The 26,207-nt window shown below is 36.1% G+C and overlaps 1 protein-coding gene and 1 long non-coding RNA gene across 2 annotated transcripts in view; both read right to left on the reverse strand.

The window, feature by feature from the left end:
• LOC123869774 (protein dachsous) overlaps positions 1-26,207 on the reverse strand; it is a 371,978-nt gene that overhangs the window by 180,577 nt on the left and 165,194 nt on the right. The window lies entirely within an intron of this gene.
• LOC123869782 lies at positions 1,642-25,435 on the reverse strand. The gene is made up of 3 exons (XR_006796959.1): positions 25,380-25,435; positions 11,233-11,237; positions 1,642-1,653 (listed from the first exon to the last, which is right to left on the reverse strand). It is a non-coding gene; the product is annotated as an uncharacterized LOC123869782 (long non-coding RNA).

Here is a 26,207-nt window from a genome sequence, read left to right on the forward strand (position 1 = left end):
AGCCTGTAAATCAAAAAGAGGCAGGTGGCAACCCTACTTGCCACATGACATTACAGAATGAAAAATTGTTTTCATTACTCGGTAAGCCTACTGCCATAGTTTCACAGAAAGTGTGACGGTAGTTGTGACCTCTGATTGGTCGACTCTCTTTCACTATTTGCTAAAATTGATGATTGCAACAACAATTTTTTCTTTTTTGTAATCAAAAACAGAACACGGACGTCATACAGGTTGACTAATTGCAATCATTTCTGACCGGCTAACATTGTTCCGCTAGTGGCTCAAACTCACTGTCGCAGCAAGAACATGGTAAATTCAGCCAATCACAGCAATTAGAATTGGTTATCACAAATGCACCGATCTAGGAACCGAGAATACACGAACCAGGGCAGATAGAGATGAGAACAATAATATCATACGTAGGAAATCGACGGGGGATCGTTGACAATGATCCTCTTAATTATGTAAATGACAAAAAAGCTTGGATTTGACTCGCTCCAGCAATACACGGCGCTGCAATTGCTTGTATACAGTATGGCATATCATTGTAAATTGAATACTATAAAAGAGCAACCGCCGAGTTTCTTGCTGGTTCTTCTCGGTAGGAACGGCATTCCGAACCAGTGGTAGATTATTTTAACGATTCAAAAGCACTTGTAAAAGTTTAATTGAATAAAATATTTTGAATTTTGTATTTCAGCTATAATATGCTGAAATGTATAATGTATATGGTGCAACATGCAGTAAATGGCTTGGTGGCTAGCTTTTCCAGCAAGTTTAGCAGTGGGAGGGCGGGCATACACCACTATACTGTTGCACCATACAGATTTGTCTGTTTCAGCGGATTACAGCAAATTAAGCCTTTGGTTCCTTGTATATCATGGTCTTCCGCAAAGTAGAGCCTGTATACAAGATTCGCAGATTATATAGAGTACTTAAGGCTTTCATACACACAGTACAGCCCGCGGAGTGCAGAGCGTATCTAATTAATTTTAAAAGCAGCAACAACACTGCAGGGATGCCGGCCATTACCCAGGAATGCAATACCGGGATATTAATGACTCGCTCTCTATTCAATACGTACGAAAGTAACTACAAGGGATATGAAGGCAAAAAATTAATATCTTCATTTCTAAACTGAGGAAAGCATTGAATTCTTTCGCGTGAAGAACCAAGTTACAATGATTGTAAATACTTAGATGCGACTTCGTTCGTATGGATTTATAAGAAAATCTTAAAATCTCGCGGGAATTTTTTGATTTTCTAGGATAAAATGCTTATGTCAATCTCCAATTCTGTGGCTTTATTATCATCATCATCAGCCTGTGGACGTCTACTGTTGGACATAGGCCTTCCCTATAGAGCGCCACCACACCCGGTCCACAGCCTTCCTCATCCAGCCACTTCCCGTCATTCGCTTTAAATCGTCGGTCCATCGTGCTGGAGGGCGTCCCACACTACGTTTTCTTAAACGCGGCTTTATTACCCATGCAAAAATTATCCAGCATCGATCCGTTGCTGCGTTGCGGCTTGATTGAAGGACAAACCAACAAAGAAACATACTTCGCGATATAATTTAGTAGGAGGGGTTTGAGACGTTATTTTGTCAATAGGTTTGTGCTCCAAACCAAGAAAAATTAAGGTAGGTACCTACTTACTCACTCAATCAGTACCTGTTCTGATATTAATGGAGATAAAGAGTAATAGAGATAGGGTAGGTACCGAAATACCTAATTTTTTTTATCTTAACAGGGCTCTCTCCGTCACTTACTCCATACAATCGTAGTTCCAATTTCATTTGAATATTAAGCAACCAAAGTCCATGAAATTTTGCAGACATATTCTAGAAACTAACATCTGTGCCTGTGGTGTTTTAGATTTTTCTAAAAATATGTAGTTTTAGAATTACAGGGGCTCAAAGATTTGTTTGTGAATTTTAAGACCGCGTAACTTTGAAAGCGAATATTTTAACAGAAATCTGGAAAACCACAGGCATAGATATTAGTTTCTAGAATGTGTCTGCAAAATTTCATGGGCTTTGGTTGCTTAATATTCAAATGAAATTAGAACTACGTTTGTATGGAGCGAGTGACGGAGAGACGCCTCTTAAAAATAACGTAACTAACGTAACATAAACGTCCTTTATATTCAAAGACCAGTTCAGAAAGCAGATTTTACTTAAAAGACGTGTAAATAGAGCATAAAGTAATAAAAAACCTAACTCTAAATTAAAATTAAAATGATGAAGAAACTTTATTTACATAAATGTACTTATAAGCTCTTTAGTATCCTGCACTTATCTTTTTAAGGGTTAAGCACTAACTTAATAATATTATGGATAAAACAAGTAGATAGACCTATAAAAAGGTGTTCCTATTTATTTTTAGTACCACATAATTGGACTTCAAAGCTTTACAACTTTTTTCGCGACAATATTATTTATGTAGAACATAAGCGAAATCAACTTAGTCGTTTTTTGAATCGACTGAATAAGTTAACGAACATACTAGTCGGCCATAATTATAGCGGAGTTACATGTAAGGCTAGGTGAAGTGTCAAAAAAGTGACGTTTGTCACCGGTGACAAATGGTTTGAATAATAAATTATTTTTGTCTTTAAGTTGAGCGTCGACTGGTGAAGTCGTGTGAAATATGCGCGTCCATCTAGACAGTAACAGATCTCAGTATAGCGGAAAATCCTGTTTTTTTTTTAAATTTGAAAAGTTTATGTGTTTAAGAGGGGTCTCTCCGTCACTCGCTCCTTACAAATGTAGTTCCAATTTCATTTGAATATTAAGCAACCAAAGTCCATGATGCAGACATATTCTAGAAACTAATATCTATGCTTGTGGTTTTCCAGATTTCTGTTAAAATATTCGGTTTCAAAATTACGCGGTCTTAAAAATTCACATACAAATCTTTGAGCTCCTATAATTTTGAAACTACATATTTTTAGAAAAATGTAAAACACTACAGGCACAGATATTAGTTTCTAGAATATGTCTGCAAAATTTCATGGACTTTGGTCGCTTAATATTCAAATGAAATTGGAACTACGATTGTATGGAGTAAGTGACAGAGAGAGCCTGGTTAAGAGCAGAGCCGAGGCGGAGGTTGTTAGGCAGTTATTAAAGTACCCTATAAAAATGAAAAAATTAATAACTCAAACTAAACTTAATTACTTTGGCATAACAGCAAGCCCAAGCGCATCACACATTCTCCGTGTTTTGTTTTCAGTATAAACACTAATTTGAAAAGTAGATCATAAAGCTGTGTTACAGTAGCTATTAAAAAAATGCTCAAGTGCGAGTCGTATTCGCATACGAAGGGTTCCGTACCATATACAAGATATTTTAATATTTCTATGTGCAACACAGCAAGTTAATGACAACAGCGTCAGAAATTCTCTGTTTTCGGATTTATTCCTTTACTTGTGCTATAAGACGCACCTACCTAATTTCGTGATTCTAGGTCAACAGGAGTACCCTATAAGTTTTTTTGACAGACACGACGGACGGACGGACGGATGGACAGACGGACGGACAGACAGACAGACAGACAGACAACAAAGTGATCCTATAAGGGCTCCGTTTTTCATTTTGAGGTACGGAACCCTAAAAATGATTCGCCTTTACTCAATTGCATATTCTGCTTGGGTGGCTTTTATTTACGAGAGATCGTTAAAATTTTAGAGCACAATTTTTGATGTGTTTGATTGCCAATGGATGCCGACTAAGGTTTATTCCAGTTAACAGGGCTCTCTCCGTCACTTACTCCATACAATCGTAGTTCCAATTTCATTTGAATATTAAGCAACCACAGTCCATGAAATTTTACACAACAGGCATAAATATTAGTTTCTAGAATATATCTGCAAAGTTTCATGGACTTTGGTTGCTTAATATTCATATGAAATTTGAACTACGTTTGTCTGGAGCGAGTGACGGAGAGACCCCTCTTAAGTAGGTTATTATTATTTTATGACTTTTTTTCGCTTAGCTATATTTTGCTACTATTATAATACTACTTCCTCAATACACTTAAAAAAAATAACTTCGCTGCTCGGTCTTTCTAACCCGGTGAGCGATTAACTTTACAATGCTCGTAGTCTCTATAAAAACGTAGATACGCGAAGAATAATACCGTGTGCTTAAATAAGCTGAACTAGTTATACAAAATAGACGGGTCAGGTACAGAAAAGTAAAAATAATTCTGTAATTACTTCTATAAATCGATCCTTCGCCTATCAGAGCGATGCTAGCGATTGCCTTCTCTAATCTAGTAAAATGTCTATCCATCCTGTCTGTACGAGCATATTATAACTGACATGTTTTGACATGAATTTAACACTATTATTTTACTAACAGACGTTTGAATTGAAAGCTGTGAGAACCTAGCCTAGTCATAGTGGTTAAAAAGATTTCGGCATTCATTCGTAGACGCCGAAACGTTGCCCTAGAAAGAGGGCATCTCCAACTTTTCGGCGTTATTATGCACTAGAGGATGCCCGCGACTTCGTCCGCGTGGATTTGGGTTTTTAAAGATCCCGTGGGAACTGTTTGATTTTCCGGGATGAAAAGTTGCCTATGTCAATTACAGGGACGCAAGCTACCTCGGTACCAAATTTCATACGAATCGATCAAGCGGATGAGTATTTAGGAGTCTCGCAGGAACTGTTGGTTTTTCCGGGATAAAAAGTAGCCTATGTCCTTTCCCGGAATGTATCCTAAGTCTGTACAAAATTTCATTAAAATCGGTTCAGCGGTTGAGCCGTGAAAGCGTAGCAGACAGACTCTCAAACATGAAGTTTGCCAATCCGCGCTTTACCAGCTTGGTAGACTAAGCCCTATTCTGAGAGGAGGCCCACGCTCATTAGGGTCAGGCCGGAGATAGATTGAGATGATGATAACCATGTTATGACTATTCTGCACAATCAGAACCTGGTCAACTAACCTTCCTTAACTTACGGAATGTTTTAGTAACTTTAAGGTATAACTCGTTTATATACCTTAAAGTTGGAGTTGGAATTAAAGTTGAAAACCTTGGAATAACCAAATTCCGTTACTAAATCAATGTCTAATTGGTCTACAACAGTGAACAAATGTAAATTAAAAATTTATAACACCCCCGACAAGTGAAGGTTACTGTAACTAGAAAAGAGCTGATAACTTTCAAACGGCTGAACCGATTTTTTTGAATTATAGCTAAGAGCACTCTCTATCAAGCTACCTTTCAAACAAAAAACAAAATTAAATTCTAATCGGTTCATTAGTTTAGGAGCTACGATGCCACAGACAGATACACAGATACAGACGTCAAACTTATAACACCCCTCTTTTCGGGTCGGGGGTAAAAAATTTAATACGGACGAACCCGCAGACTCCAGATGTATTATTAACACGGTATATCGGTGTGCATACAGCTGGTAGCATGATACCCTCGGCTTAGTGATTATATGAATTAAGCAAATTACCAGGCACGGTGCGTCGCGGTCGAGGTGGGCATAAGAACTCCTTTCATTATGACTAACCAGGATCATGGGATAGCAATTTTTACGGCGGTTTTTACCCAGAGGTAATCATGTCGAGATTTCTAATCCTAACATTCTTTGAGACTACCATTAGAGCCGAGCGACCAGTCAAATAATTCAAAAATACCTACTCACATTGAATTGGATCAAAAATATTATTAAATCTTATGTGTAAAAAAGGGGAAATTTTTATATACGTATCAGCCAATTAAGATTATTGGCCCTTGTGAATAAAGAGGGTCATAAATATATTAGAAAAATATATGGAAGATAAAGAATTTAACTGGGATAAATAATAATTAATGGTTTGAAATGAAAACATACCATAGATTCGCTATGACAGTCTAATAACATTGATCAGTTAATTTATGTTTTGCAAAATGCTAGAGTTTGATTGATTAATTTATAATTAAATATAGTTATCTGAATGCTAATCGAAATTGCAGTAAAATAATATAGTTGCAAGAGTCCAGCTATTATAACTACATTAAGCAAATTGACTCTATAAAATTGTACAAGATGAATTCATTAATCATACCATACCTGCATAGTTCCGAATGATCATAGAATTTATTCACCTAAGTTCACAAAAATATCGACTTATTAGTGTTTTTTTAAATTACCAAACTTAACGTTCAAATCCTATATAGGTACCCAGATAATACACACACACACACACACAAATGTACCTACTTACCTAATATCATCGCCTTTTACACTCATTCATGCTTAAAATCGGTATGAAATATGTTTTAACGGTACTTTAATACTTCATTTGCAATTGTACATCTTGGATTTATCCCAAATTGCCTTTTATAATGTCCATAAGTTACTTCAACTCGGAATTTGGAGAGAAAGAGCCTGTGAGGGCCAGGCCTTCGCTATTTTATAAAAGCTGAAAGTTTATCTGCCCAACACAGGGAGGAATTGTTTCTTTTTTTTCGAAATAGTATAACCATTATAATATACCCAGATATATAGTGTCTGGCATGGGGTTGCCATGAAACTAAATGTCTGGCAATGAATGCGTGAAGTGAATTCATTCTAATGTTATTCCGAAGAAAAGAAAAAAATAAAATAATATGATAAATGGAGAGAAAATCGAAAATTCAGCTTTAATAACATTAATCATAAGTAGAAGTATAAGCTAGAACAATATTACTACTACTTAATACTTATTAGCCCATAGGCTAGCTAGATGGTAGTAGCAATAGCAAAGCCTCAATAGCTCAACGGTTATAGGAGCGGACTGAATTCCGAAAGGTCGCCGGTTCAAACCCCACCCGTTGCACTATTGTCGTACCCACTCCTAGCACAAGCTTAACGCTTAGTTGGAGGGGAAAGGGGAATGTTAGTCATGACTAAAAATGGCTAATATTCTTTAAAAAAAATAAAAAAAAATTAAGTATATAATTAATTAAGATCTTTATGGCAGGAATTTTTTTTTTAATGAAAATATAGCGAAGGTCTGGCCCTCACGGGCTCTTAGTGCAGGAAACCTTTGCCATCGAACAATACTAGTGACTGTGGAGTTTCAATAAGGTCGAATTTAAAGCAATTACTTATGGAAAAAATGTGTAATATTAATTTAATGGTGTTTTTATCGGGCCGATCGACGATTTGTAAGTCGGTATAACAACGCCCAGCTGTTATTTAAGGCGAGGCTGTGGCTAATTTATAAGATTAGATTATTTATTTTTCATTTGAACATAATGTCATTTTTGGTGATCTAAATAATATGTAAAAGGAAAAGTCGACCATCTGTCTTACTGACTGACTGATTTATAAACGCACTGCTTTAACTACTATATTAGGCGGATCGGGCTATTGCATGCAGATAGCTATTACGATGTAGACATCCGCTTAGAAAGGATTTTTGAAAATTCTAGCTCTAAGAGGATAAAATAAAATGTGTTTTAAGTTCTACTTCGAGTTATGGAATAGGTAGGTCATTGGGAGATTTCTAAGAGAGTCTTATTGGATAAAAGTTACAAAATGACCAGTCTATTTAAAATACATTAAATAAATTGGTCATTTTGCTGCTCATGGCCATTTATAAGAAGGTGTCCCTCGACCAGACGTTATGTCATTTGAAAAGTGGCTGGCTTGGATGATAAAGGCAGAAAACCGCAATACTGGTTCTGTCCAGCAGTGGGCATAGATGAACATCTGCATCAGCCGAGAAACTGAGAAAGTATTGCTGAGGAATTTGTTTACCCACCCCTTAAATAACCCTACTGCAATAGGTATTTGAACATAGCTTTTTTTGTGTTCCATAATCTATAATATTATATTTCGAACAAAGAATAATATTCTTTCATGCATTCACCCATTCATTCTTTCATTCCTCACGTAAGTAGAGGCTTCCTCTTAACAAGGAATGGCGAATCATTGTGTAGTTGTTAAGGTTTTTTTGGCGGCAAAAAGTTCGCGAAGTCGAAGCATGCAGATGATGTTGATCGATGACAATGGGGTTTTATTATTGAGAACGGTTCAATGGCAAATCAGTTTATCCGTACTTACGTTCGCTATTATATCTGAATTTTATCTTTATCGTTTCCTAATACTCTCTATGCGTCATTCTCATTTCTGAGGGTCGAGGTCATTTTCTATTTATCACATAATAATAAATTGAATGATACATTTTATTTGACAAAATAAATGAATTGAAATATATACTTATCTATACAAAATTTCGTTCGGTACCTCTTTAGCTAAGAAAGCTCGAATCTTGATAAGGGCCAGTGCTTTCCCAAACATACAATTTCTTTTAATGGAACATGACAAATCTAAGGTTGATTCACATACTTTACATTGGTATACATTTTTTGTTAATAATGAATTGCATGTAGTAAATACGATAACTGGCTGCCGTGTGGGCTTATGTGTGTGTGTGTATGTGTGTGTGTGTGTATGTGAGTGTGTGTGTATGTGTGTGTGTGTGTGTGTGTGTGTGTGTGAGTGTGTGTGGGTGTGGGTGTGTGTGGGTGTGGGTGTGTGTGGGTGGGTGTGCGTGTGGGTGTGTGTGGGTATTTCTGGATATCTGTAAAAAGACCCATGGCCAACAGTGGACATCTATCGGTTGATACAACGAAGACATCCTACTTCATTAACCGAAATCGCGGTCAAAAACGAACCAGTTATCAATTTAAAAAAATGCTTCGGTCATACAGAATTTTGTCAAAATCACTGCCAATGCCGTCCCCATTTTTTGTCACCCATTTATGGTCGAACAGAAGTTCGGGTACCATCACAATGCGGCATTAAGCCAAACCAGTCCCCCCTTCATAAACAGTCTGTGTCTAAATGTATAATAAAGTCGTAAACTGGCCGTCCGTATGGGCGAATATTTTTTGGAGAAAACTTATATAAATCTCTTAATTGACGTGGATAGAATTTGGGATACCTTGCACCTTCGATTTTTAGCGAATTCTCATGAATGGAGTATTATCATGATACAGCGTATGTAAAATTCATGTTCTGTGCTTTTTTAGCAATATTAAAAAGTAAAAGATGCAGATACTTAGGTACTTTAAATTTAGTTTAGAGAAAGACAACAGAATCGGCGTCAACAAACTAAATTGACAAAATCACTCTTTAGAAAGGTTGACAGACAGGCAAACAGACACACATACATACATACATATATACATTGTTACTAAATTGATATTTTTTATTGAGAATATACACTTTTTATAAATGATATTCTCAAAGACGTGTAAAAAGTCTGCCTATACCCGCACTTGGGCAGCAAGGTCGCATATCCTTCTCATTTTGAAAGGAAACCCATGCACAGTAGTGGGCCAGCACTGGGTTGAGATAATAATGAATAATGATACATAAATTAAAAAAACACTAAAGTGACTTTTTATGGCTTCCAATGCAATAATCGCGATCCACCATCTTAGATGTTTTTCTGTTAATTTTTTTGCTGGATTGTAAATAAATCAATTCATGATCGATTTCGTGACTGCTCCTTAGCTATAGATCGATATCTGGCGTTACTTAGCGGAGATGTTACCTTACGGGGAATTCATAATGAATTGAGTTAGGTTGCGCTCGCGCACGCTCGGTGCAAATTGTTTTAAATTAAGAAGTCACCTTAGCGCTTATAAATAAGTATTTTACTTAGATAAGTAAGTATACTTAGCTATACTAGCTATGGCCGTGACTTCGTCCGCGTGGACCAGCAATTCCGTGGACTAAACGATTTCAAACCCAAATTAAACAATTGCAATAATCGCAAGAAAACGTCGCGCTGTCTCTAAGTAGGTATTTAGGCTTCATCGAGTTCTAGCTTGTTAAAAAAAACTTTAAAAAACCGTCAAGCTCGAGTCGGAGTCGCACACGAAGGGTTCCGTACCATTTGTACAAGAAATAACACTATTTTGGGTTTTACCAAAAAGTCATGGTTTTCCATTTTTTCCTTTCCTTGTGCTAACACCTTGCTACCTGCCAAATTTCATGATTCTAGATCAACGAAAAGTTCCCTGTAGGTGTTGATTCCCTTGACGACAGGCAACGCTTATAAGGATTTTCTTCAAGAGATACAGAACCCTAAAACCGTTTTGTATCGGTTCACAACAAAAGGAACGGTGACACGAAACCTTGTAACCCGATTAGTTAATTTTAACAGCTACATTTCACCTATACCATAAATCATACGGGGATCTTTTCGCGTGTCAGTCTGTACACACTCGGTGATATATTATGTTTATCTGAGTCCCGCTATGTGACGGACAGCCTGATATGATACGGATGAGACTATGCCTCCACGCTGGTGCTAATTGACTGTAAGATAATCTGTTTCTACTCATTACTATGCAGTGTTCGTATGTTTGTTTTTTTTTTTTTTTTCACCGAGCCTTTAATAGCACTTTTAGTATTGAAGAAAACTAGCTTGGATTTTTTTTTAACTGTCAATTTGTATCATCATGATCAATACATCAACCGCAAACTACTGACGACGGAACTCCACTCTGTATGAGAAGGGTTTAGGTCATAGTCTGCCACGCTCGCGCTGCCTCAGTACGAATTGGCAGACTTAAGGCTGCTTTTCCACCAGAGATGTGCTATGCTACGTTCCTATGGATGTGTTTGATATCCACCAATCATATACATTGGTTTACATAGCTTAGCACTGGTGGAAACGGATTCAATTAGGTAAGATATGTTTTCATATAGAAGGATGCGTGCTATGGATGCGTGTTATGGCTGCGTGCTATGGATGCCTGCTATGGGCCTTCGACAGTGGTCCAGAGCAGAATACCTACAGTATGCGCATCTTTCTGGCGCAGCTACTTTGCGGCGGCGCCTCTTTATAGCGCATCTTCCTCGCACAGCTACATAGCTTAGTATTGGTGGAAATGGTCACATATTTTCGTAGCGTAGAGTTCACATCTTCGCAGCATAACTGCATAGCACATCTCTGGTGGAAAGGCACCCTGAAGCTAAGATAGCCTAATGGTTAGGACCTCCAACTCCTTAGTCTTAATCGGAGGTCAGAGGTTCGATCCCGGGCACGCACCTCTAACTTTTCGGAGTTGCATTTTAAGTACACAAGTCCACACTTAACCAGTATGGTAGACTACGGTCAAAACCCTTTTCACTCTAAGAAGAGACCCCTGCTGTATAGTGAGCCGGCGATGGGTTGACCATGATGACAAACACACAATAACTTTATGCGCAGTCGGGTAAAGATACAAGGTCTGATTGTCAGAGGAACGCGTCGAGATAACACATTTGCCTTGTACTCTGTGATACTGCACATCATCTAGTTTTGGCCACAGAGTTATGAAAGATTAGAGTTGGTAATAAAATATTAAAAAATTTGCTTTGTAAATTCCACTCGTCAATATTATAAATTAATATTTTTTAGATTTTCTGGTTCAATAAACCCTTAAGACCTGTGTTCAGTAGTGTGCCGGTGATGATGAAGCTCGTGGAAAAAGTATGTGGGTTGGTGACAATTATTTTAATTTGTAATGAGCTATGAAAAACTTTGCTCGCCAGTTTAGTTGTATCGGTTAGTAGCTTAGCAATTAGTAAATGATATTGTACTACAACGCCTGTTACGCGTAAGAATACTATTGCATTATTAAATTTGTAACAATTTTATATCTATGCTCTATGAACGCGAACGAATTTTATACTCCAGGTAATATAAATACGTAACATGTCTTACGCAGTGTTTGTAAATAGCTGTATCACGTCTGATATATTGTAAGCTCTATTAAAAAAGTTCATCGGCCTAACGGAATGCCACACCCCGCGCTCCATAGAACATAATTAGTGTTCTCATCCCATACATCTCGTGATATCATCGCAATGTACGTTATACATTGAAGAGGAAGAGTTTGATCCTCATCATCATCATTATAATCGTCAACCAATGGACGACCACCGCTGGATATTAGGTCTCTATTCTCTTGTACTTCAGACGTCCAAGATAGAAGTGCCTCACTATCAATAAAGACATGAAAAAAAAATTGCATTAAAAAGATTTCTGACTATAAGAAAGGTTAAATAAGTGGAAAACATTTAGAAAACAAGTGTAAATTAAAAAATTACAACCCCGACAAGTGAAGGTTACAGTAACTAGAAAAGAGCTGATAACTTTCAAACGGCAGAACCGATTTTCTTGGATTATAGCTAATAACACTCTCGATCAAGCTACCTTTCAAACAAAAAAAAATTAATCAAAATCGGTTTATTAGTTTAGGAACTACGATGCCACAAACAGATACACAGATACATACGGCAAACTTATAACACCCCTCTTTTTGGGTCGGGGATAACAACCTATCTGGTTGAACAAAGGTAGCTTCACAATCATTAGAACGCTGATTTTCTGATACTTAATAAGCAATGGATAGCGAAACACGTTGGCTTATTTTCTGTTTGAATGGACGCTGTAAAACACTCTATCATCGAAGGCTTCCATTATGAGTGACAGTAGATTCGATTTAATTAAATTGAGGTAATTTTAAGCCGTGATAGCATAGTTTTAGTCATATTTCTAGACCTCTAGACCTTCTGAACGTCTCCACACCCTGGCCTCAGCCTTCCTCATCCAGCCACTTTCCAACACCCTCTTATGGATTATTATGTCGTCAGTCCATCCAGAGATTTAGGATCTTTAATTTAAAGAACTCCTGGAAACTTAGGCTACTTTTATAGGCTACTTTTTATCCCGTAAAATCAAAGAGTTCCCACGGGATTTCAAAAAACCTAAAATAGTCAGCTTGTAATATATAGGTCTCCAGGATGCAAGCTATATCTGTACCAAATAAATGATAATTTAGTTTTTAAAGAAATCCATGGAAACTCTTTAATTTTTCGGGACAAAACTTACAGCTTATGCCCACAAAAATAAAAATTTATTAGTTATTCATTCAAGCATGTGCCATATAATGACAATTATGTCAAGGCTATACCACTGCACCGGTTCGGAAAATAGATTCTACCGTGAAGAGCCAGCAAGAAACTCAGCGGTTAGGTACTGTTGTTTTAATTAAACAACAAAATATTTCTGTAAATACTAAATATGCAATACATAAGCAATGTAACTATTACACTACCTTGTTGACTGCTGAATGCAAAGCCAACCGTCTCGATACAACTTTGTTATTTATTGGATTGGATGGACGGATAGATATGGAGATTTTTTTTAAAGAATATTAGCCATGTTAAATGACTAATATTCCCCTCTCCTCTCCAACTAAGCGTCAGCCTTGTGCTAGGAGTAGGTACGACAATAGTGCAACGGGCGGGGTTTGAACCGGCGACCTTTAGGTTTTCAGTCCACTCCTTTACCGGTTGAGCTATTGAGGCTCTATATAGTATGGATTACATATACCTTTCCGTACTAACAAATTCTTTTCTGATACCTCACCGAATCGCAAATCACAAATCGCAGGATATATGGCGATCGGCGCCATTTGTCATGACCGTGAATAATCGACACGCTCTGATAAATTATATTTGACACCCATAAGTCCTTGACTTACGATTCCAAATGCTAATCTGGATTATAATAATTGTGCGTGACTTACAATTGTACCTATACATATAGGTACACTAATACGAACCACTAATAAACCATTACGGTTTCATCATATGAACCGTAATGGTTTATTAGTAGTTCGTATCCCGAGCAGCTCAAAAGAAGGAACGGAACCTTTATAGGATCACTTTGTTGTCTGTCAGTCTGTCTGTCGGTCTGCTCATCTGTCGTGTCTGTCAAGAAAACCTATAGGGTACTTCCCGTTGACCTAGAATCATGAAATTTGGCAGGTAGGTAGGTCTTATAGCACAAGTCTAGGTCAACGGAAAGAACCCTATGGGTTTTCTTGACAGACACGACAGACGGACAGACGGATAGACAGACAGACAACAAAGTGATCCCATGAGGGTTCCGTTTTTCCTTTTGAGGTACGAAACCCTAAAAACGGGAGGCCGGAAGGGCATTTCATAATATTCTAGCAGTGCGTATTAGAAACGAGTACGCAAATCGCTTCGTACGATTCCGTGGGATTCCGACTATGTATGTATTTGTTTATTATCAAGGATATCTTTGCCGCCTACATTAGGTACGTACTTCTGTTCAACAGCAGTCATCCAGTGTTCATACTGGATGCACCACTAGTCACTACACTGTGGTAACGGTTAGCCCTATTAATCTTACCACAATCGGCCACTTAAAGGCGATATTCCACGTCACTTATGGCTCTGTCAGTCCGCCTGACGGGGATGCTGGATTAATGAATTTTGCTATTCAATACAATAAACTTAACCTTACACATCATCATACAAATTTAGACCATAATAATATGGGAACAGAGTGAGTTTTCTAATGTGGCAACTCTGTCCAGTTTGTAGCAGCTAAGTGGTTGGCGCATATTTAGAACGCTTATCAGTTTCACGCGGGGATATACGGCATGTGTAAAATAACCTATTACAGTTGGTTAATGAAGGTTTGAGGATAAATCATCGGTTATTGATACACTTACCGGTAAATTTTTACTTGCAAGAATATTGAAAATATTTTTTTTATTTACGATGTTTGTACATCTAAATGTTTTTTTTTATTTATTTATGATAGTATGATAATTAATTATTAATTTAAGTGTATTGAAGCATGATTGCAGCCAAGCGCTAATCTAAGAATCCATAAATCACAACTTTTAGATTTTTCAAAATCTCTCTTTTAGCAATTGAAGATTTGTGATAATAATAAAAAAATGTGGATTTGACACAGCTCGCACCAGAAGTGTGTGGAACTGCTTATCTATACTACAAATAATTGTAGGTAAAATACTTGAAAAGAGCAACCGCCGAGTTTCTTGCTGGTTCTTTTCGAAGAAAGGGATCTTTCAACCCAAGCTAAACCCACTTGACGATTTAATAAAAGCATGTCTTGTAAAAGTTTATTTGAATAAAAAAAACTTTCTTTGCCTATTGTTTCATATTTTATGCTTTTATTATAATTTCTTTGGGATTCGCAGTAAGGGCGGTTGCGCACTGCATCCGATCCGAATATCCGTGAAAATATGTTCTGAAGTAGTCATAGAACTATTTGTATGGTAGCTTACCCACTAGCTCCGACTTCCGTCGTCCGAGTTATAAAATGTCCGACACCCGTGAGAATATCTCGGATATGCCTCGGATTCAAATAACGGAAATATGACGTAGATATGTCAAAGATGCCCACTGAATAGCTTGGATTTGGATCAGAGATCAGATTAGTGCGTAAGCAATATCCGAGTTCTGTCCGAGTTTTTCATATCCATATTTTCAGTGACTCGGATCGGATGAGTACGAAACCACATTTACAAAACAAGTGTTAATTAAAAATTTACAACACCTCCGACCAGTAAAAGTTACAGTAACTAGAAAAGAGCTAATAACTTTCAAACGGCTGAACTGATTTTCTTGAATTATACTCTCGATCAAGCCACGTTTCAAACAAAGAAAAAGTAAATTAAAATCGGTTCATTAATTTAGGAGCTAGGATGCCACAGACAGATACACAGATACACACATCAAACTTATAACACCCCTCTTTTTGGGTCGGGGATTAATTTAGTATTAAGGTTAGCTAGATTTTGCAAATTAGTATTTACAAAATCTAATTCGTTTTATGTAATAAAACAATCCCGTGGTAAAGCATTACGGGATCTTTCTACAATACAATTTTGTGTAGGTAGTATTTATTAAAATTTAGTTTGAATGCTCGCTTCGCACACTGACATTTATGTTAATGTGTAATCTATGTGACATTGATGCGAGTGTTGTTTTGTTGTTTTGCACTCACGACTCACTCACTGTTGAGTGGAACTATGCGTCCATTATTATAAATGAGATTAAATTGCATAAAATAATCTTTAAGTGGGTACTGCGAATAGTATGAATAAAATTATTATCAACAAAAGTTTAACTCCCAACGTAAACTGAAGGGTGTTATGAGTTTATCCATGTAGTTATCTATCTGTGTGTCTGTTCGTAACTGTTAGCCCTACATTTCTATTTTCTATATACGAGTGTACATAAGTTATATTAACTTTAAAACCATTATACAATAATCTATACTATAATATTATAAAGAGGAAACCTTTGTATTTTTGTATGTTTGTATTGAATAGGCTCAAAAACTACTGGACCGATTTCAAAATTTCTTTTACCATTACTTAGAGGGATTCTTCCGAATCCGTATAGGCTATATTTTATCCCGGAAAATAGAAAAAATTAATGTCCACCCGTGCGAAGCCGGGGCGGGTCGCTAGTAACTTATATAGTTTAGGCGCTACGATGGAACTCACAGAATCTGGATACAAACATACACACATACATACATACATACATACATACATACATAGACTGCTAAAATCATAACCCTTCCTTTTGACTTACGCACACCCCTCGCGCTAACCTGATGCGCGTGACGGGTGCGGATGTGGGGGGCGTCCCCCGCCTCGTAACCCGATTGCCATCTCAATCTGTCGCGGACTATAAAAGTACAATCGCCCACAAAATGCAAATGTGGTACTTTTGACACCTTCGCGAAAACACACGCAAACCTTACAGGTCCTATTGTTATGATTAGGTATTACATAATATGAAAAATAACATAAGAACAAAATTAAACCAAAATTCATCAAAGTAAGGTTTATTTTACATCGATATTTTAAACAAATAGGACGCTATATCATAGCAACAAAATGTATTATAATAAGACGATTAGGATGAATACAAGGTTGTTAACTGATTGATATATCAATCACGTAGGTACAGCGAAGCTTAAATTTACGATGTAAACATTACTTGCCTCTATGCTTCGTTCTTCTATAGGAATGAAAATTTTATTTCATTTAATATTTTTATCGAATTCTATCCCTGCAACTCGTTTGGTGGTCTTTCCACCTGGTAGTGGATTTTTTAGATAAAAATTGCGAGTATAGGAGGAGGGTCACCTGATGTTAAGTGGTTACCGCTGCCCATGAACATTTGCAGCACCAGTGTAACTGCGTTGTCGGCTTTTGAGGAATTGTCCACAGTCTGCACAGTTGATCTGCCAACGTTGCATTTTCCTGTGCGAGGGACCACCTTGGGACCCCAAAGTCTAATTTTATCGGATCTTTATCTATGTGCCCTGCCGACTAATACTTCAGCTTTGCAACCCATTGGGCTATGTAGTTTTTTACGGACCTTCTTATTTCTGATTGCATAACCCGCCTGTTGAGTGACTCTGAACTTTCTTATGAGGTCCAAAGTAGAAGGCATCACTGAGAGATAACAATATGCACTGTTTGACCACTTTAGTCTTCAAGCACTGAAAAAATCAGGTAATCCCTGCACGGTTGCGGTGTGATTGGAGGACAAATCAACAAAAAAACGCACTTTCGCATTGTTAGTAAGATTTTAATAGGCAAAATTTTAATTTTAATCAAAAAGGAACAAGAATCATTATTAAATCTGGACTGAGTCTGTTGAAAAAAAAAGTAACGACTGAGTTTGTTGAATAAAATTGTTTATTGAATTATAATATACTAGCCGATGCCCGCGACTTCGCCCGCGTGGATTTAGGTTTTTCGAAATCCCGTGGGAACTCTTTGATTTAACGGGATAAAAAGTAGCCTATGTGCTAATCCAGGATATTATCTATCTTCATTCCAAATTTCAGCCCAATCCGTCCAGTAGTTTTTGCGTGAAGGAGTAACAAACAAACATACACACACACACACACACACACACACACACACACACACACACACACATACAAACTTTCGCCTTTATAATATTAGTGTGATTATGTTCATTTTATGTAGTAACTTTTAACTACTTACACTCCAAAAATGTTAATTTAAATGCACGAGTTACAGTCAAATAATAATAAAGCTTGAACAATCTGACAGTAAGTTAGTCTTTACGATTTTTTAGTGACATACATTGCCTCAGACATTAAGTGGGAAATAATTTAGAAATTTTTGATTGGCCGTCGTTGATTTTATGGTTTATTATTTATTGCCCGTTTATTCAAAGTGGGACCGAATTTCAGTACCTACTATTTAGTATGAAATTTATTTAAGTAAGTACTAGAGTAATATTCAAAAAGTTAAAATGCTTTAATATTTCATGTAGTTATTACTTATGTCAAGAATGTACCTACCATAGAATCTACCAAGAAACTCAGCATAAACAAAATGTTTAATTAAAATGTGGCTATACTTAACAATAAAACAAATCATTTTACAATTTTACGGGCACCAAAATGGAATCTGACCAATATACCGACCTATAAATCGAATCTTTGAAAAGAGCAACCGCTGAGTTTCTTGATGGTTCTTCTTGGTAATTAGGTATGGATGATTCAAGTAGTAGATTCTTTTGACGATTCAGCACTTTTAAAAGATCGTTTGAATATAAAAATCTTTCCATTCTATTTTCATGTCATGTAACATAAACATAACATTAACTAGAATAAAATTATATCTACCAATAAACGTAGAAACCTCTTTTTTATCCATACATGGACATTTTAAGTTGCTTACATGTACCTAATAATATTTGCATACCAATTAATTGCGAAGTAATGTACAATTCGTGTAGGGTTTTGATTTATGCCTACATTTTTGTCAAAAAAGCTTCTTAAAAATTTAAGTGCGGCATTTTTTTCGCGTGTAATTCGGAAGTCATGGGATACCTGCTAATTAGTTTTTTTGTTGGCTTCATAAATCAAAAATTTCCTTGAAAAGTGTTTTTTTTTTTATAATTGTCAGTCTTGTTTTGTGCTTAGCCAAGGTCTTTTGCGCCAACTATTATTATTAATTAGTATATATATTTACATAATATATTATGAAGAATGGAAGTCACTACAAGAGATCTTTGTCCATCTGTGCACGTCTGTCAACAACCATGCAACTAGCCTTAAAACATTATACTCACGTTTAAATAATCAGCCGTTAGGAATCTCTATGTAAATCCGACATAATACATCTATAGCGCTACACTACAACGATCTGTGTAAAAAACGCCGAAGTTCATCAGTATAGGGCAATTTGTGGCAATTAAATAATAGTAAAGCTATGGCCGCATCGGCGCGCCGAATCGCTAATAACTCTTGAACTGCCGGCTTTTGAAGCTTGTAGCTAATTGTTTTGTGGATAGCGTGGTGTTATGAAACCTTGTAGGTAAGTGTTATGGAAGTACCTAACCAGTTTTTAGGGTTCCGTATCTCAAAAGGAAAAAAGAAACCCTTATAGGAGCACTTCGTTTTCAAGACACCTATAGGGTACTTCCCGTTGACCTAGAATCGTAAAATTCCGCAGGTAGGTACACGTAAGGGGAAAAGTTCGAAAACCGTGGGTTTGGTTACGTTACCATAAAAATATATTACCTAAAATGGGTTCATGAACAAATAATTAGTATTTTCAAATTGAAAACGAATTTTCATATGAACGGGCTTTATCTGTACAGTCTTTTTTAATTTTAACAAAATGTCGAAAAAATACAACTGTAGTACGGAACCATCGGTGCGCCAGTCTAACTCGCACTTGGCCGATTTTTTTTTTTTATTCGTGCCAACAATATGTACTTAAGAGTTAAAAGAAAAGATAATACTTATGTCGACAGGGAAGCACTAATATTATAACAGATCTCTACCTTGATATAGGGAGAGCTTTCAGATGTTATTTCGAAAGAAAAGTGAATTGGGGAAATTAATTAAGTGTCTTATATTAGTTAGTGATTAGGGATGATGACTAATAGTCAAATTAGTAAAACATCAAAACGCTCGCTTAGTAAGGGAGCTTATATGAAATTCACAGATGAGACGTCATAAGCATTTGACATAATTTGTCGTACTTTTTTAGTTAAACCGATTATTTAAAATGGTTAGCAAAGTTAAAACTTACAGCGGACGTGAATTTTAAGAATTTTCGAAGACCCTATATTTAATGATTTCTGAGAAATAATTTATTTTTGACAGAGGTATCATCCCAATTATTATATAGTCAGTAACTATAAGTATTAGTAATAGGCACCTAATTACCTAGACATATTGTGGAGTCAGTGGGAGTCAGTATGAAAGCAGGCGGTAAGGTACATAAATATAAGTAGCTCCAGACTATTTTTCCATAACGAGTAAGTACTAACATAGTGATTAAGAATAAATGTTACTAACTATACTTAGTGTTTAGGTACGAACATAGTTTTTAAGTTTTTATTGTTACTAACACTAAAATGCAAAAGGGTTCTTGTTGTCCGTTAAATAAATGAATTGAATTGAATTGAATAATATCATAAATGTATATTATCAAACTTTATAGCTAAATGTAGAGCCACCATTTCCGATATCGAAATGTTACATGTGAGTTCTCTTCAAGCTATAAAAGAAATCAATCAGCCAAGTTACCGTTAGACGATGATTGCCGACCAATCCGATTATACCCCGTTTCCCATGGATGCAATTTGTACACAAAATATCAACGTCACAGTTTAGGTATCATACAGTTTGAAAATTACCTTATCATGTCTACTACTATGGTTGCCATGTGGATTCGTTTTAAAATAATATAATATTTAAAGTCTCCTCTAGAGATCTCGAAAGTTACCAATCTGCATTTGGCCAGCCAGCTTGGTGGATTATGACCTAAATCCTTCTCATTCTGAGCGAAGACCTATGCTAAGTGGCAGAATGGGGATGGGTTAATTAATCATCATGATGATACTAACTCTAGAGTAGATTCGATATTTAAGTGTGTATATTCTCGATAGAAGAAATCTAGTAACCAAATAATGGTAGGGGTATTCTTGGGAAATCAATGTTGTGGGCTCCTGCATTCTTTTTTATTGCAGCTGTGGTGTAAATCCTAAAAAATAACAAAGTCCGCGAGGCCCAGACCACCCACAAGTCATTAATGTCATTGGCATTAATTTCTAAACTGTATGATGGCTACACTGCGTCCACGTGAACACCGTAACTAAACCCGTGTGTGTTGTGCTGTAGTTCACACACAATTTACTATTTTAACAGACGATTAGTTTTGTCTTTAATTATTCTTGTATAGGCAAGTTTAAGGTAGGTATATTGTCAATACGCAATCAAAGATTTTATGTGTTATTAAAATAATTAAAGATATATTTAAAAGAAATGTTGTTTTTTTTTTGTTAACTTTTAAACGTGTCTTAATTCAGTAGGTATCTACCTACTCATTCCGTGTGTAATTCACTCCAATATTGAAATGAAATGAAATGATTGTTGATGAAATTTGATGTTAAGTTTTAATATAACATAAACTCCACTAAGTATAACTGTGAGTAAAATCTGAGTAAGCAGTCGGTACAGTATCGTTCGTCATTAAAGGGTATAAGTCAAGCACAAAACAAGAAATTTTGAAGTTATACCTAGATAAGTAGAAGGTGTTAGTTTTATCCTCGTAGCTTTTTAACCCCCGACCCAAAAAGAGAGGTGTTATAAGTTTGACGTGTGTATCTGTGTATCTATGTATCTGTCTGTAGCATCGTAGCTCCTAAACGAATGAACCGATTTTAATTTAATTTTTTTTGAAAGATGGCTTGATCGAGAGTGTTCTTAGCTATAATCCAAGAAAATCGGTTCAGCCGTTTGAAAGTTATCAGCTCTTTCTATTTACTGTAACCTTCACTTGTCGGGGGTGTTATAAATTTTTAATTTACACTTGTTAAGTTTACGTACTTAACTAATATAATCCAACAATTGACAATCAAAAACTGTAAAATTTACCTATTTTGAATGATTTGACATATTTTGAATTATATTGTGCTTGAATCATTAACTTTTTGTTTAACCCGTTAAATAGTAACGTATTTCTAAACAATATTATCACTTATTTAGACGAAAACTTGGCGGGCAAAAAGTACATTCATGAAGTCATGGACTCACATGCCTTTTACATAGACTAGAAATAAGGATCGAGACGAAAAGTGAAGCCAAACTTAATATAGACTATTGATAACTGATTTAGGAAAAAGTCAAGCAAAAAAAGCCTGCCAGATAATAAAATGTCTAGATTTTCAGTATCATCTGAAATTAATTTAATGATTCATACTTATTACTTAAAATAATAAATGCGAAAGTGTACCTGTCTATTACCTTTTCACGGCTCATCCGTTTAACCGATTTTGAGGAAATTCGATACAGAGACGGCTCGCATTCCGGAGACGGGCATAGACAACTTTTTGTTTCCAAAAAATTAAGGAGTTACCGCGGGATTTAAAAGAAATCTAAATCCATGTAGACGAAGTCGCGGGCATCGTCTAATAAATAGTAATTAATGATGATCTTGATGTAGTTTTTGTATATTTAACTGACTTCAAAAAAGGAAGAGGTACTCAATTCGTCAGAATTTTTCTTTTTTATTAGGTACTCGTAAGTATAGTAGTAGCACAGTTTTACTCTGTATAGTTATAGGATATAGGTAATATTATTTTAACCAACTTCCAAAAATAACGAAATTCTCATTTTGACACGGTATATCTACCTTATTTTCTCTAAAATTGGCAAAGGTGTTTTTAATTTGTTTCATAAACCGATTATGATCTTAAAGTATCAAACATGCTTAGACGTTTGGTCGAAGAAACTTCATATTATTCTATCTTGTAACTTTAGTCTGTGGCCTCATATTATCTGAACCCCAAAACCGATTTGTACCTCGAACACGTACTATGGTCGTGTGCAGAGACATACAAGAGCATTAGCTCTTAGTTTTTTAGTGCATTCCTTTTACAAACACACATATACCTACGGGGTCTACTTAATATGTTATCCCAGTCTTTATATGTGTTGTATATGTTGTTATATACTTGCTGTTATATAACTTCAATGACATTAAAAGAATGTAAATAGAAATTATAGAAGGACCTACCTATTAGTAGGTAACTAACAGTGTACCTAATTTCGTTGTATAGAAGCGGGCGTTACTTTGCGGAAGTCCAATTTGCTATAATCTAAACCAGAACTAACGCTAAACCAGACAAATCTGTGTGGTGAAACATGCAGCATACGATATGCATCACCTGCTCTCCTACTGCTAAACATGCAGGAAAAGCCAGCCAAAGTGTATAATTTCGAACGAAATCCTGTAGGTACCATACTCCCGGTTAACGTGACATAAAAATGATATCATTGTTTATACGTGATCATCATCATCATCATTGTCAACCGATAGACCTCACAACTGGTCATATGTCTCTCTCGTAGGGGCATCCACACGCCAGGGTCTTACCAGCGGCTGTCGAAGAAGGCGTAGGCAGTAGGAAGTCTGCCAACGCTGCTCTTTCCATTTTGAGGCCACTATTCTAGTACAGTCCGACTAGGCTCTATTGGCGCGTGGCCAAACTCGGAACTAAAGCCGCCATCTAAAGAAGTGCACTTGTTGATAGTTCGCTATCTATACTAATAAATAAAATTGGAGTGTCTGTCTGTAATTTCGAAATAACTACCTCATATTAAGCTCATATGGCTATTTGAACGATACCAACACTGAATCACACGTTTTTAAAATTTTTGTCTGTCTGTCTGTCTGTCTGTCTGTCTGTCTGTCTGTTTGAAAAGGATAATCTTCGGAACGGCTGGACCGATTTTGACGGGGTTTTCACAGACAAGTAGAGAATTGACCAGGGAGTAACATAGGCTACTTTTTTAACCGACTTTCAAAAAGGGAGTTGTGTTTTTCTACCTATGTACACCGAAATCTCCGAGATTTCTGAACCGATTTGCGTCATTTCTTTTTTAATCGATAGAGGAACTTCGCGACATTGTTTCATAAAAAATTTGGAGTCCAACTCCTCAATCCCGATGCTGCAGGGGATCTGACCAATCCACGCGGGCGAAGCTGCGGGCATCAGCTAGTGTCGGCATAAAGCGCCAACTGCGCCCTCACTCAAATGCCTAAAGAGCCTTGTCGGACTGTACCTCGAGACCCCAGCAGTACACGTATGCGTGATAGTATAACATTATATTTATTCCAGGAAATTAAAAGTTTGAGAAGTTAACTTACATTACAACGTGATAGAGAAAGATCATACCTGCAAAAAAAAAATGAAAATTAATATAAAAATATTACAATACCCGTGCAATACAATTTATTAAATATGATACCTTAAGGTATTTAAATGACTCTCTCAGGTACTCCACCATATTATCCTAAGTAAAGCACTGCTATAATAAACCAATGGAAGGAGTTACGACCCTCAGAAATGATAACACAACGCAATTCAGTTGTATAAAATATCACACTATCATACTTCACACTAAAATTATAAATGCCAAAGTTTGTGTATGTATGTGTATATGTTTGTTACTCTTTCACGCAAAAACTTCTGAACGAATTTGGTTGAAATTCGGAATGGAGATAGATTATACCCTGGATTACCACGTAGGCTACTTCTTAAAATGAAAAATTAAAGAACTCCCACGGGATTTTGAAAAACCCAAATCCACGCGGACGAAGTCGCGGGCGTCAGTTAGTTTAATATACCTATACCTGACATAAAATCTTCACTAACAATAACATAAAAATATAAAAACAAATTGCCGGCAATTTTACATCCCTAAAATTAGGTTTTTCAATTAGATATCCAAGACGCTTGTGTCATAAAATAAAATTGCAGCTGATAAAAAAGATCCCCTTAGTTCGTATTATATTTGGCTTTCGATACATTAAAGTTTAAATAAAGAAATATAAATGAATAATTACACTGATTTCAGTAATTGCAAATAAATGGATAATTATGAACTAACAAGACGTGGTTTCTTATTAGTTTAAAATTATCACATCTTTTGAAAGACCAAAGAGCCAAATTGAATAGATAGGAGAATTTAAAGTTGCATGAGCTCAAAGATTTACATACAAATCATTGAAAGATGTAGTTTTGAAACTAACAAATTTTTACGGAAATAGACACAGATATTATTGTTGCTAGAAGGAGTCTAGAAAAATGTCTAGAAAGTCTAATCGGATAATCAATACTTATAATAAAACTGTAACAGGATGATTTCTGTATAATATCATTTAATATATTTTGCAAAATTAAATCGGAAGAAACATTACTATCCACCCTAAAACATTTTTTTTTTGAATTTTTGTCTGTCTCTCTGTCTATCTGTGCCCACATAACGTGAAAACTACTAAACGGATTTTAATGTTTGGTACAGTCAGTGGTAACTCCGGATTAACATATAGGGTAATTTGTATCCCGAAAAAATTAGCGGGTTGCGAAATCAAATTTTTTATTGTTTTTACTCCAGTCAAATTCGTACCGATTTTCACAATTATTTTTTCTTTACAAAGATGGTATTGTCAAGTTGAAACCATGTAAGTTTGGTGAAGATTTGATGAACAGTTTCGAAAATAGAGGATGGAACTCCTCAATGCCTCAATAGCTCAACCGGCAAAGGAGTGGACTGAAAACCGAAAGGTCGACGGTTCAAACCCCGCCCGTTGCACTATTGTCGTACCTACTCCTAGTACAAGCCTGACGCTTAGCTGGAGAGGAAAGGGGAATATTAGTCATTTAACATGACTAATATTCTTAATAAAAAAAAATAAAAAAAAATGGGTAAATGCAAATTGTGAATGTGGCTCGCACTTGACTGATTTTTACCTACTCCCAAACCAAGTGCAATATAAACGAGATAGCTCGTCAACAAGACGGCATATAAGGCGTGCCATTCTAGACGAATCGGGTGACAACAAATGAGTCTAATTACGGCCGGTCCTACACTACGTCATTTATACACACTTGTACCACACGACATCTCGGCACGCAATCTGTGAATTAAAGTAAATAACGCTCAAATTATAGGGTAGCGCTCAAGAATAAATTCTCAGTACAAAAAAAATGTATAATATTTAAAAAAAACCGGCCAAGTGCGAGTTGGACTTGCATACGCAGGGTTCCACACCACATAAAGTGTGGTAAATTATTGTAACGATTCAAAAGCACTTCTAAAAGTTTATTTGAATAAAAATCTATTTTATTCTATTCATACAAGAAATAACACTTTTTAACCGACTTCGAAAAAAGGAGATCTTTTCTTCTTTTTTAATTCGATCTTTTTTTTAATTTTTTAATTTTCATGACAGCCATTTTGAATTTTTTGTTGATTGTTGTTATAGCGGATATACTTTTTTACTTAC

The sequence above is a fragment of the Maniola jurtina genome, chromosome 11 (assembly GCF_905333055.1).
Source record: "Maniola jurtina chromosome 11, ilManJurt1.1, whole genome shotgun sequence".
Taxonomy (NCBI): domain Eukaryota; kingdom Metazoa; phylum Arthropoda; class Insecta; order Lepidoptera; family Nymphalidae; genus Maniola; species Maniola jurtina.